The 12,413-nt window shown below is 38.5% G+C and overlaps 1 long non-coding RNA gene across 13 annotated transcripts; it reads left to right on the top strand.

Annotated features, from left to right (window-relative positions):
• Positions 1-1,412: 1,412 nt before the first annotated feature.
• LOC144700816 (uncharacterized) lies at positions 1,413-7,089 on the top strand. Of its 13 annotated transcripts, XR_013580865.1 has the most exons (9): positions 1,413-1,621; positions 1,705-1,809; positions 2,114-2,251; positions 2,604-2,781; positions 2,888-2,978; positions 3,597-3,738; positions 4,005-5,732; positions 5,839-6,087; positions 6,810-7,089. It is a non-coding gene; the product is annotated as an uncharacterized LOC144700816 (long non-coding RNA). The 13 variants fall into 13 exon arrangements; XR_013580861.1 differs by lacking the exon at positions 4,005-5,732 and having other exon boundaries at positions 5,866-6,087; XR_013580867.1 differs by lacking the exon at positions 4,005-5,732 and having other exon boundaries at positions 5,863-6,087.
• Positions 7,090-12,413: the final 5,324 nt, after the last annotated feature.

Here is a 12,413-nt window from a genome sequence, read left to right as displayed (position 1 = left end):
TCTGCTATCGAGCGGCAAAGTTAGGCGTCGCCGGTGTGGAGCGGCGGCTGTATACCCTACTGCGTTCATGTACTTGCAGCGGTAAACTAGCGGCGTCGTGTCATCCAACGATCGTCTCCCCCTGAAGCTTCTCTAGGAGATCGGAGTGACGGGTAAGTGACTACGGACGGTGCAGCGGCATAAGGCGGCTGCCTCTACATTCTATCGTCGAACTACGAAGGCTCTAACTAACTACGAAGGCTGTAACTAAGAGGGCTGTAACTGGCTACGGACGTGAGTATCGGCGACGACGGACTCTAGTGGACTCTAAGGCGCGTACAGCACTGGTAGCTATGGTGGCGCAGGTAGGCGCGGGTAAAGAAATCTAAAACGTGCACGGTATGGATGGGAAGGCGACGCACGAAGTTGGCGGCGGAGTTCCGGCGACGAGAATGGGAAAGATGCCCTAACGATCTCTTCTTGAGGGCAATCCTGTAATTTCGCCAAACTTCCAAAAATACACTAAAATCTCTCAAAATGCCTAAAAACTTATAGGAACAAAGGGGCTACATTTTGCAAAGCTTTCAATTTCGATTTCAATTCCGGTCCCTTTCATACATGGGGTAACCTTCCTTTTATAGGGAAGGAGGGAGCCAAATCAGTTATGGAAGATGAAACGAACAACAAAAAAAAAACAGAAAACAAACAAACATAAACAAAAACAGAAAGATAACTCCTTAAGGCCTGATGGTCCCCCATCAGCATTGATCGAGCCATCAAATATTGGTTTGGAGGTCAGAAAAGTGGCATTACTGAAAATAAAATATGGATATGATTGATGTAGAATATCAAGTCTTATTTCCAGTTACTTGCATCGATGGTTAACTATGGTTTGAGTCCTAGAAATAAATTCAGGATATGATTGATGTAGAATATCTACTTTTATCTCCAATTACTTGCATTATTTGTTGAATATGCTTTGAGTCATCAGTTATTGGGTTATGAGTCAGAAAAGTGGCATTACTAGAAATGAATTCAAGATATGATTGACGTAGAATATCAAGTTTTATCTCCAATTACTTCCATTAATTGTTGACTATGCATTTATCGAGTCTTAAACTATTGATTTGGGATTCAGAAAAGTGGCATTACTAGAAATAAATTAGGAATATGATTGATGTAGCTTATCAAGTCTTATCTCCAATTGCTTTCAATATTTGTTGACTATGACTTGGAAGTAGACATGGTCGTTCTGTTCGCTTCGTGCGAATTGGTGCGAATCGCGCGTTCTGTTCGGATTTCCGAACAGAACAATTGTAAAAAAGAACAGAACATCGCACAGACGGCTGTGCGGTTCTCTTTGTGCGATTTGTGCGAATTTTTTTAAAGGTTTTTAGAAAAAAAAAAGCGCTTCAAAACTTTTCACTTCTCAGTTCTCACTTTTCTCCCGCCCTCGCTCTCTCTCTCTCTCAGTTCTCAGAAACTCTCATTCTTAGTCAGAGTCGATCAGTCGAAGACCCGGTTTGCCGATTCTTTTCCTTCTCATCCTCAGCTTCTCAGTCTCGGTGTATCGCTCTGTCCATCTCTCTCGAGTGTGGACGACGGCCAGGACGGATCTCTTCTCATCCTGCGGCGTGTCGAGGTATTTTTTCTCCTCCCAGCCTGAGTAATTTGGTTTGTATGTTTTCTCTCTTCTGATGTTGAAGTTTTGGAACGCTTCTACAGACTCCGCCTCTGGGTCAACGTCTGCGGCCGAAAGTATAACATCATTGGTTGCAAGGGCGTCACTAACATCAAGGATCTCTCATACAACGGCTATATTGAGTCCAAGTATTGAATCGAGTTATTTGTCGAATCCAAGTATTGAGAGATGTCTTGAATCCAAGTATTGTTGAATCCAAGTATTGAGAGATGTCTTGAATCCAAGTATTGTCAAATCCAACAGCTATATTGAATCCAAGTATTGTGGAATCGAGTTATTTGTCCAATCGAGTTGGTTAAGAATTTAATCCAAGTATTGAATCGAGTTATTTGTCGAATGATTTGAGCATTTGAAAAATTAAAGCCGTGGCCTTGAGAAAAGAAGTTGCTGCCTTCGTTTTGCCAATGCTTATTTTTCAAATTTTTTTATCAGGAGCTTTCGCTCAGTGGACTGGGCCCGAGTGATGTTCCAGCTTATGTCTGGGAAAAGGGCGAGATTCTGAAACTCGACCTTTCAAAAAACGCCATTCAAGAGCTGCCCAAAGAATTTCCATTCTGTTTTCTCTTGAAGGTAACCATCGCAATGAGCTTTAGAAAAAAATAGAAACTCCTTTAAAATATACGTTTGCTTGTTTTTTCCCGCTTGACGTGTGGTCTATGTGAATAAATGATCCCTACTTTTTTATTAAATGACGCTCATTTTCAATAAAAGTTATATTGTTTTAGTTCTTTAAAATGGTGCTTTTTCAAGCGCTGCAAAGTAGAAGCGTTTTGTGAGTTTTAGTATTTACTGGTTTTTAATTTGTGTTCTTGCAACGTCATTTGATTCTGAGTTTTAGTATTAGTAAGTACATCTGTCCCGTTACTTACTGCTTTTTTGCGTTTTCTGATTCTTTGTTTGAATCTGAATTTATTATTGAAAGGGGATTCGTATTTAAGTGAAGTCGGACAGGACGCAAGTGAACTTTGGCTCAACGGGTTTATACTCGAATAACTGTGTCAATGCCGCAATAATGGGGTTCTCAGGCCATAAAACTGAGTGATGATCTCAACTTGAACGAAATTGAATGCGTCAGACTGCTGTGCGCTGCTAACCAAGAGGTGATTCGTGCTTATTTTTCTATGCATTTAGGTCAATTCGATGGCGAGTCCGCACAACATACATTGCGTTATATGTTTTCCCTAACATTCAGTGGGTCTTATACAGGCGGGAACCCTTGGAGATCTACCGTCTTGCTGCTGGCCTTTGGTACACAGAGAGAAGGGATATCTTGACATCCTTATACACCATTTTACAGGTAAGCCGCGCGCATTGTCCTTCCTCACGAAGATTGGAAGATAATAGATGGCAATAGATATTAACCTGTCAAACTAATAGGTCTAAATCGAGGAAAACTTGGTTTAGTTAATGACATCACTATTAAATACAGAAATAAAACTTTGTGATGTTTGTACAAGTCTGAAACAAGTCAGAAATAAAATTTAGCAAGAGACTATCTCATTGTTGTAAAGAAATTGGTCTCTTACATGCTCGTTTTTAACTCCTGTAGCGCATTTTCTACCAAATTAAAATTTCATTTTGGGGGGTTTGTTTTTTAATTTAAACTGAGGTGTGGCTTATTGTTTCATTTTGGTTTGATGAAATCGCTGCCTTTTCTCCATCGATTGTGCTTCCTTGCTTTCTATGGCTCCTGTTGTATGTCCAGATTTGGTTTTTTGGTGATCTGCTGAGTTGATTTGGGTTGTTAGCCCCTAATCGGTACTACTTATTTTTCTGATTCTCGCATTCTCTATGCGTGTCTCCTTCTCTATCTCTAATTCACTCTCTACTCGCCTACCTAATTCTGTCAATCTCTGGAGCTCAATTTTTCTGTCCCTATGTCCCCAGTAATCTTAATTCAATTTTATTTCAGCAGGCAGTCATCACTGGTATTCTGCGCACTTCTAAGGCTTCACGTACACAGCTATAAGCGCGCCTCTTCGTACTCTCCATAACGTTCGGAGAACTTATCGGCTTATTGAATAATTCCTGAGTTTCTCTTCGACGCATCTAAAAAGGTGCGTACTTGTATGATGAATGGGACACGATATGTAGAATTTTCAATTTTCAGTTAATTGGCATACATTACATGTTATTTCTCTATTATGTACCCGTATGCTGTACGAATCTACTTTCTTGCTTTGTAGTAGTCATAATTTTCTCACTCTCCTATTTATGAAACTGATTGAATATATGTGATTTATTAGTGCACATAAAAAGGTCAGAATTTAGTTTGGTATTGGATTAATTTTTTGAGTAATGTACATTTCCATTTGTACTCTAGGATGACTAGGGAACCCCTAGCGCATGCTTCTGGTTCACAGGAAAACTCTTCTTCATCCGAAGGGAGTGTTCACCAGGGCAGGCAGAAGAGAAAGAGAAAGAACGAATGCGTTGCGCGCGTGCACTTCACATCGGTCGCGCCGAAGGTGTTCACATGCAATATTTGTGCGACCCGAAATCGGGGTCGTGCAGTGTCTATAGAGCAAAACAAATATAGCTACAGTACGTCCTATGGCGTCATTTGAAAAATGTGCACCGTAAGGAATATAACGAGCTAAAGGCTCAAGAATGCAGCTCATCTAATCAACCATCGGTGGCCAACATCTTCGATCGTCAAGGTAGTGAAAAAATGTACTTCAGTGGCCGCTCGATTGAGGCGACAAAAGAAGAGCTTGTATGCTTCATCTGTCAATCCGCCTCACCGTGGAACATAGTATGTAAGAAATATTTTATCCGATTGCTTCGATTCATCGCACAAGAGGAGATTTCCATTCCATCGACCAGAGCTGTGAAAGAAAAAGCGTTTAAGATTTATGAAGAGTTGAAGAGCGGTATTCGTGACCAACTGTAGACTGTTGATGGAGTGTCCATCACGTTGGACTGTTGGACTTCTGCGAATCCAATATCATTTATTGGACTCACCATTCACTGGATAGACACAGATTGGAAAATGTGTGAATGTGTCCTCGCTATACGCCAGTTGGAGGGATCCCACACTGGGGAGTGCTTGAGCGAGATTGTCCTGGAGGTTTTGGCAGAATTTAAGCTGAGTGAGAAGCTCTGTGCTATTACGACGGACAACGCTTCGAACAACACGACAATGATGGCGATATTGGAACGGGAGTTGCGGCCAGTGAATGCCCGTTTCACCGCAAAGAGGCATGTCCTATGTATTGCACACGTCATCAATCTAGTTATGCAGGCTGGATTGAAGGCCCTCAATGTCATCGATGATGCCCCCGAGTCAAGTTTCATTGACGAAGAAGATCTCACAAGCCTTGAAGATGTGATGGATATAGAGGAACATGAGCCTCCTTTTATTTCCTTGGGGGGTGTTGTTCGACGGCTAAGGGAGGTGGTGATTGCTATACGAGGATCGACGAGGCAGGAGGCGAAGTACTTTGCGTACTGTAGACAATTAAATTTGTCTAACGCGAGGAGGATCCTGATAGACTGTCCTACAATGTGGTGTTCCACTTATAAAATGCTTTGGGGGTGCATTGAGAAGAAAACTGTGATCAATATGATGATGTCCACCGCTCTTCAAAAACAAGCCTTATTTGACGCAGAATGGGATCTAGTGCAAAAATTTGTCGATTTACTCAAACCACTCCAGCTTGGTACTTCCGTTGCTATCCGAAGCAAGGCACCAACGTCTAATGAGGCTATAGTCATAATTAAGGGATTGATGAGACATCTCGAGCGAATCAGGGTGGGCGTATCGATCCATCTATGAAGCTTCGATTGGTGGATCCACAAGCTAAGAATGAGGTTCTCTCCACCGTCCGTAGTATCATGGAGACACATTCAGTATCGCAGAACCTCGACAGACAACGCACCAAACCAAGTGCTCTAACAGCGACGAGTAATTTCATACAAATGGAACTTGAAGAAATACTCGATATGTCTGAGCTACCACAAAGAGTCGACCCAATCGCGGAGCTTGACGTATACGCAACGGCCCCCCCAGCATTCGGTACGGCGGTATTGCATTGGTGGAAGACAACAGGTCTCATACAATTTGCATTCCTTTTATTAAACCTCTCATGCTGCACTTATTGAATTTATAAATAATTTTATCCACGGAACATGTCAACTTTCTTACCCCGCGTTAGCGATGGTGGCGAGAGAATTCCTAGCAGTTCAAGCAACGAGTGCCGCGTGCGAGCGCCTATTCTCAGAGGGCCATTGAGTAATCAACTACAGGCGATCAAGGCTAACGGCAGAGAGCGTCGAAGTCTTAATGATGTTGAAGAGCTGGTACAGCAACGGCGACCTGCGAACAGATGAGGACGAAGACGACGACGAAGATGATGGGCCACTTAACATTCGTCTGAATGCACCGACAACTTTGCAATAGCGAGGTACGAACTTGTCCACTCTCTCCCTCTCCTTTTATCTTCCACTCACACTCTCCCTCCCCTTTCCATATCTATCTCCTTAAATTATTTATCAATCGCTCTCAGTTCTCCCCCTCTACTTTGGACTTCGTCTCTCTCACTCACCGTCTCCCACCTCTTCACTCTTTCACTCACACCCTACATCTGATATTTCAATCTCCTTCTCTCTTACTCTCCGTCTCTCCATCTCATTGTCACTCTCTCTCTCGCCCACCCACTCTCCCCTCTCCATATCTCTCTCTCTTTAAATTATCTAGCTATTGCTCTCAGTTCTCCCCCTCTAATTTTGACTTCGTCTCGCTCACTCATCCTCTACCACCACTTCACTCTTCCGCTCACCCCCTCCCTCTCCCTTTCAATCTCCTTCTCTCTTACTCTCCATCTCTCCATCTCATTGGAACTCTCTCTCGTCATCTCCCACTCTCTCTACTTCTCCATTTTTTTTGTTTTCACACTCTTCCTTATGCTTCCACTCTCCCACTCCTTCTCTCGTTCACTCACTCTCCCCTCTCCATATCGCTCCCACCTTAAATTATCTATCCATTGCTCTCTCTCTCTCTCTCACTCACCCTCCCCTCCTTCCTCACTCTTCAACTCACACTCCCCCTCTCTCCTAAAATGCATATGTTTTATCATTTGCATCTTTTTGTATATGCGATCTTCTAGTTTTTACTCTATATCTACAGAGGAGTCGAAGACAATGACGTTTGGGGAAGCACGGGTAATAGCTTTGAGAGGAGACGAGGTGTGCGCAAGGGTGAATGGGATGCAGCAAGAGAGGTGGGCGGAAAGTTGGACGAGCTTGACCAAGCTGCTACAGTACCTGAGGATGAATTCGGTGGGGAGCTAGAACAGTTTTTGTAGATGGCGTTCCATTTCTCTTTTTGCTTTGAACTCCTACTGTCTTTTGTTGAAAGTGGATCCTTGTCATTTTCCCATATTAGACATTTTGCGGCAAGAGTTTTATTCTCAATCCTTCCGGTTGCTTCTAATTTTCCCATACGTAGCATTCCAACTTGTAGAACTTAATTCGGAAAAAGCTACCCCTTTATTAAACCAACTTGTAGAACTCAATAACTCTAAAAAATTAAACCATAAGAAGCCCACAATTAATTCTAACAATTAAACGACTGCCTCATACTTTAATTTTAGTGGGGTTAGTTGCCCCTCACTTTTCTTAATTTTTGTTCCATAACTGATAACCCTCAACGTATCTAAACAAAAATTATACACTACATTATCAAGTAGTCTTCTACCACTAAAATGAGACCTCTTCCAATAAAAATTTTAATTAATTTTATATTAAAACTGTTCATCTGGATGATAACATATCAACTAGGATATTATTAAGTCAGAATATTAACCGACACTGTTTAATGCTATTTGCAACCAAATTATTCAAATTTTCCAAAGATTTGTGCGAATTTTGTGCGGTTCGTGCGAATTTTGTGCGAATGTGCGAATTTTGTGCGGATGTGCGAATTTTGTGCGGATGTGAGAATTTTGTGCGAATGTGCGAATTGTGCGTTCTTATTTTCGCTCATTAAACGAACAGAACAAAGAACAGACCCTTGTGCGGTTCTTTTGTGCGAATTTTTTGTGCGAATAAAGAGAACAGAACAGAACGACCATGTCTAATTGGAAGTCAGAAAGGTGCCATTACTGAATTTTTTTGCTTTGTCATTACGTTGGTCTCTCTAATGAAGAAAACCCCCAAAAAGTGTGATGCATTATTTTATTTAAAAATTCTTCCATAATAAACTACCCTATGTTTAGTTTTTAAAATCTTTCTAAGAATCTTCCATAATACTTTTTAGTCTCTAATAACACACAAATTCAGTGGCAAAATGATATAAATATCTGTTATCTTGGGGTATTAAAGTGATCTAAATGCATATTCTCGCAACTCCACCGTTGGATCACGCTCAAATTTTGATTATGGGTTGTTCACTTCATCTAATTTCAATCCAACGGTGGAAATTACCAGAAAATCTCTAGAACTCTTGTAATGAAGGGACGACCAAGGGCAAAAGGGGAAGTGACTTTAGCCTTTCACCCAAGGTACTTAAACCCTTTTTTATTTTCTTTGCTACCATTCTAGAGTCTTCCATCCACAGATGAGCAGACATAGGAGGAAGTTCTTGGATCAAAAAAGATTCAGAGTTTATTTTCATTGCATTTTCTGGTCTTGATTTCTAGATTGTATTCTTCTAAATCACCTTTGTTTGGGCAGAATATTCTGGCCCTTTCTAGGAATCAAATCTTATTTTGCTTGAGATGACTATTGAGCCCTGAAAATAAAAATTAACTAAAAATTAGATAGAATTCATTTCCTTCTAGTTTAAAAATTAGACAGCTCCTAAAAACTCTTGAGAAAATTGAATCAACTCGTATATAGATTCTCATTCCCACGTACATTATCTTATTCCCTACTCTATTTCTGATTTCTCGATCTTGATTTCAAGATCAAGAAGCCTAAATAGATATATCACAAATACAATCCTCATTTCTTTTCTCCTATCTAAGGCTTTTGATCTTCTTGACAAGATCAAGAAATCCAGATAGGAGTCACTCATCCTATTATCTCCTCTATATTCCTCTCCCAAATTCAGCTTAAAATCCACTAATCAGATTGAAAATCTCATTTACTTAGCCTCTCTTGGACGATCCCTGATATTCACACTATACATATAAGTATTGGGGTAAATTTATAAATGGAATTGCATAATCTGAATTGTACAATGACAGTGATTAAGGCATCTTAATCTCCCAAAATTTCAGTTTATTAGTCTCCCTCTTTTATTTGTGATTTGAATGCCCTATATCCGTCCTTCAATTTATCATTCTTTATTACATTTCTTCTCAATTCAGTTCATAAATTCTGACTCACATATAGGCAAAATAATGCAAAAAATGAATGTTCCTATGTGCTTATGCCCAGTGAATGCTATTTTCATCTCTTTTTATGTGAATTCTTCTTCAATTTCTTCAAAAACAGTTTTTTAGCCTTTTTCAACCAAGTTTTTGGGGTTTAATTTTTTTTTCGTATGAGGCTAATCGTTTGATCCATCGTTTCTCTGGTTTTCTTATTCATCTCATCATCATATATTAACTCATATTTTAAATTAGTTTGGAAAAGTAGATGAGCCAATGATTTATGCTTCAATCTTGAAAAAATCTACTATTTCTTCTCATTTGGTATGATGAGATTTTATTTGATTTTTGTGTGAATAAACCTCAATGAATAATGCAACATCAATGGTTAAATATCGATAAAGGACCAATAAGGATACATAATCAGTAATAGCCACCCATGGTTTTTTAAGAAACCCAAGAAATGGATTGATTGCGATGGCACCCTTTAACATGACTCTGTTTTGATTAATTTTGTATTGTCCTCATTCAATTATTATTTTTTTTAAAATTTGATGAGATCTTTATCTTGATTAATTTTACTTGTGAGGAATTTTGAGGAAACATATGTTAATGTTAAGAATGATAAGTGATTGACCATCAGACAATCAAAATTCTCCATGTGAAACCCAACCTAAACATTCATGATTATCATCTTTAACTCTCACATTTAATCAAGTGTATGTTCATCCAAGTATGATAGTTCCAAATAAACTCTCATTTTTTTGATATTTTGGTTAAATATTTTATTTTGTTCCTAAAAAACTTCATATAGTTATTTACTTAAAAATGAAAGGCCATGATGGAAATATATGTGGTCAGCAAGCCAATCACACATTCCACATCTCGTTCCATTTTCATTAATAAAACATATTCATTATAGTGCACGTGTGATGCTCATAATGAAGTCCATGAATACATGATCATACTTAGTGAATTATGATGAGATCATAATACGGAGATCACTAGTCTTTAAGCATGTGTTTTAAACATTCCTATTCGAAGGATACGCGAGAAGGATGTCAAAGTATTCAGATAGAATAACACTATCTAGCCTCACTCTTATGATGAATATGGTTGGTCCCGTAGCCATTAATGTGGAGACACTAATGATAGACAGCGGATACTCTTTAGTAATAAGAATTCACTGACTTGATCCGTACAAATCTCTCGATGGTATTATACTGAACTATCAATCAGGTTGATTCACATCATGACTGTGTAAGTGGTCCTTAGACCTAAGACACCAAAGACATCTTGTGGACGGACGGTTGTACTTTGACTATGGCCAACGAGTCTCTAATCATGGGATTCCAAATGGTCTTAGTTCGGGTGCATTAAGAAGTTCACGAAGATGATTGAGTGGTCAATATGGGATCATCCACCCTCAGTATAAGAAGTGAAAGCTCAAAGAAGACGATGCGATGAAGTCCTTGGCCAAGGCTGTGAAGTATCTGAGAAGAGTTCTCCGATGATTCCTGATGCATCAGTACTAACTCGGATGACCGATTAGGGTTTGAAAATTACCCAAGTCATCCAAGGAGTGTCAAGTGGACGAGGGATTATACATACACGATAACCGATGATGAACATGTTCCATGAGTGAGTCGATACACACTCCTTTGTATCTTCTAGAACACGACGTGTAGTTTGGCAACCCATGTGTTGGAGACTCGACCTATAGATTGGGTTAAATCAATTCGACATTAATTAATCTATATGGTGAAATAGTTAATTAATTCTGAAGGCCAATAATGAATACTAATATCATATCTATAATAAAGTTGCATAAAAGTTCACATTTTTGAAATAATATGTTGGTATGATTTTTTCCCTTAGATTATTAAATTGTAGATATAGCATGTAGAGTCATGTAATCATGAATTCCATGCTATATCTAAGTTCTATATTTGTTGATGTTAGAATTCATTTTTAATGATACTCTTATAGATATAGCATGTAGACTCATGTAATTATGATGATATACCTAATTTCTATATTTGTTGATGATAGAATTCATTTTTAATGATGCTATTATAGATATAGCATGTAGACTCATGTGATCATGAATTCCATGATATACCTAATTTCTATATTTGTCGATGATAGAATTCATTTTTAATGGTGCTTTTATTGATTCTGTTACAGAGGAATAACATACTATGCACTAATAAATGTTGTTTTTTTTATTTAATTACCAACCCTCTAATAATGCATCCTCACTCCCACAATTCACAACACCATATGCTAGCGCGCCGAGTCAGCTTTGTGTCCCAATACACAAATCTGATAAGTCCATACTTATTGAAATAAATACAAATATCATCAAAAAATACTTTAACTTGATTAATATTAAAATCCAATAATAATTCTGGAGGAATTCCTTTTCAAGTTTCATTTTCAGGGATTATGTTTTTGATTAGATCACCTTCATATGATGAGTGATGATGTACCTAGATATAATCTCTCTTGCCAGACTACCACGTGTCATTTTTCTATGTTTAGTGAATGACTTCTGCAAATTATATATTTTTTAATACATCTTTGAGTATGTGTTTGGAGCAATGATCTAAATGCTAGGTGTCCTAGAGAGAATCTTATGACACATTAAATTATATATAGTAACACATTAAATTTCTTAAACATGTTTGCTGATGAGAGAATTTTCATTATTTTGCAGTAACAGCAACATAATCAATGGATGTATTGCTTGAGAGACCATGCACTTCAAATACATAACCACACAAATATTTTCTTATAATATTTAGCACAAGCATTATCTATGATACAATTAGGTAACATGACTTAACCTTCATATGATTATTATGAAGCAGACGGGCCAGGTTTTATTTTTACTAGAAAAGGGTGGGAAGGGATTGACCTTTCTAACTCATATTTTGTTGTACTTGATTTGTTTTTTATTGGACTATCAACCCCGCTCTACTTGACTAAGCACCGTGCTCGTCCAAGGAGGGAATTTTCTTTACCCAACTACCTTCATTTACTTCATAACTGGACAGAAGCACCCGACCCGAAATTCACGAGTTTCGAATATATGTTATAAAGATTAGACTAGTCTCATGCATTGATGCATTCATGGGAATCTCTGCCATCAACTCAATAATTCTGTGATAAATTGGTTCTTTTTCTCATACTAACTTCATGATACTGTTGTATCATGAGACGAACCTAGGTGAAAAATCAAACAAACCTAACTGGAAAAATGAAGTTGTACTCTTCACATTCCATCCTTCATTCCATAGTTCAAACAACAGACACTAAATTTGCAAAAGGTTAAATTTAATGTACTTCTGTAATCAACAGTATGATTAAAACATCACATGGAAGAGGCCAATAATTAGTCACAAGTAGGGGAA

The sequence above is a fragment of the Wolffia australiana genome, chromosome 3 (assembly GCF_029677425.1).
Source record: "Wolffia australiana isolate 7733 chromosome 3, ASM2967742v1".
NCBI classification, from domain to species: domain Eukaryota; kingdom Viridiplantae; phylum Streptophyta; class Magnoliopsida; order Alismatales; family Araceae; genus Wolffia; species Wolffia australiana.
Note: the sequence above shows the minus strand (reverse complement) of the source record. Positions and strands in the feature narration are given on the sequence as shown.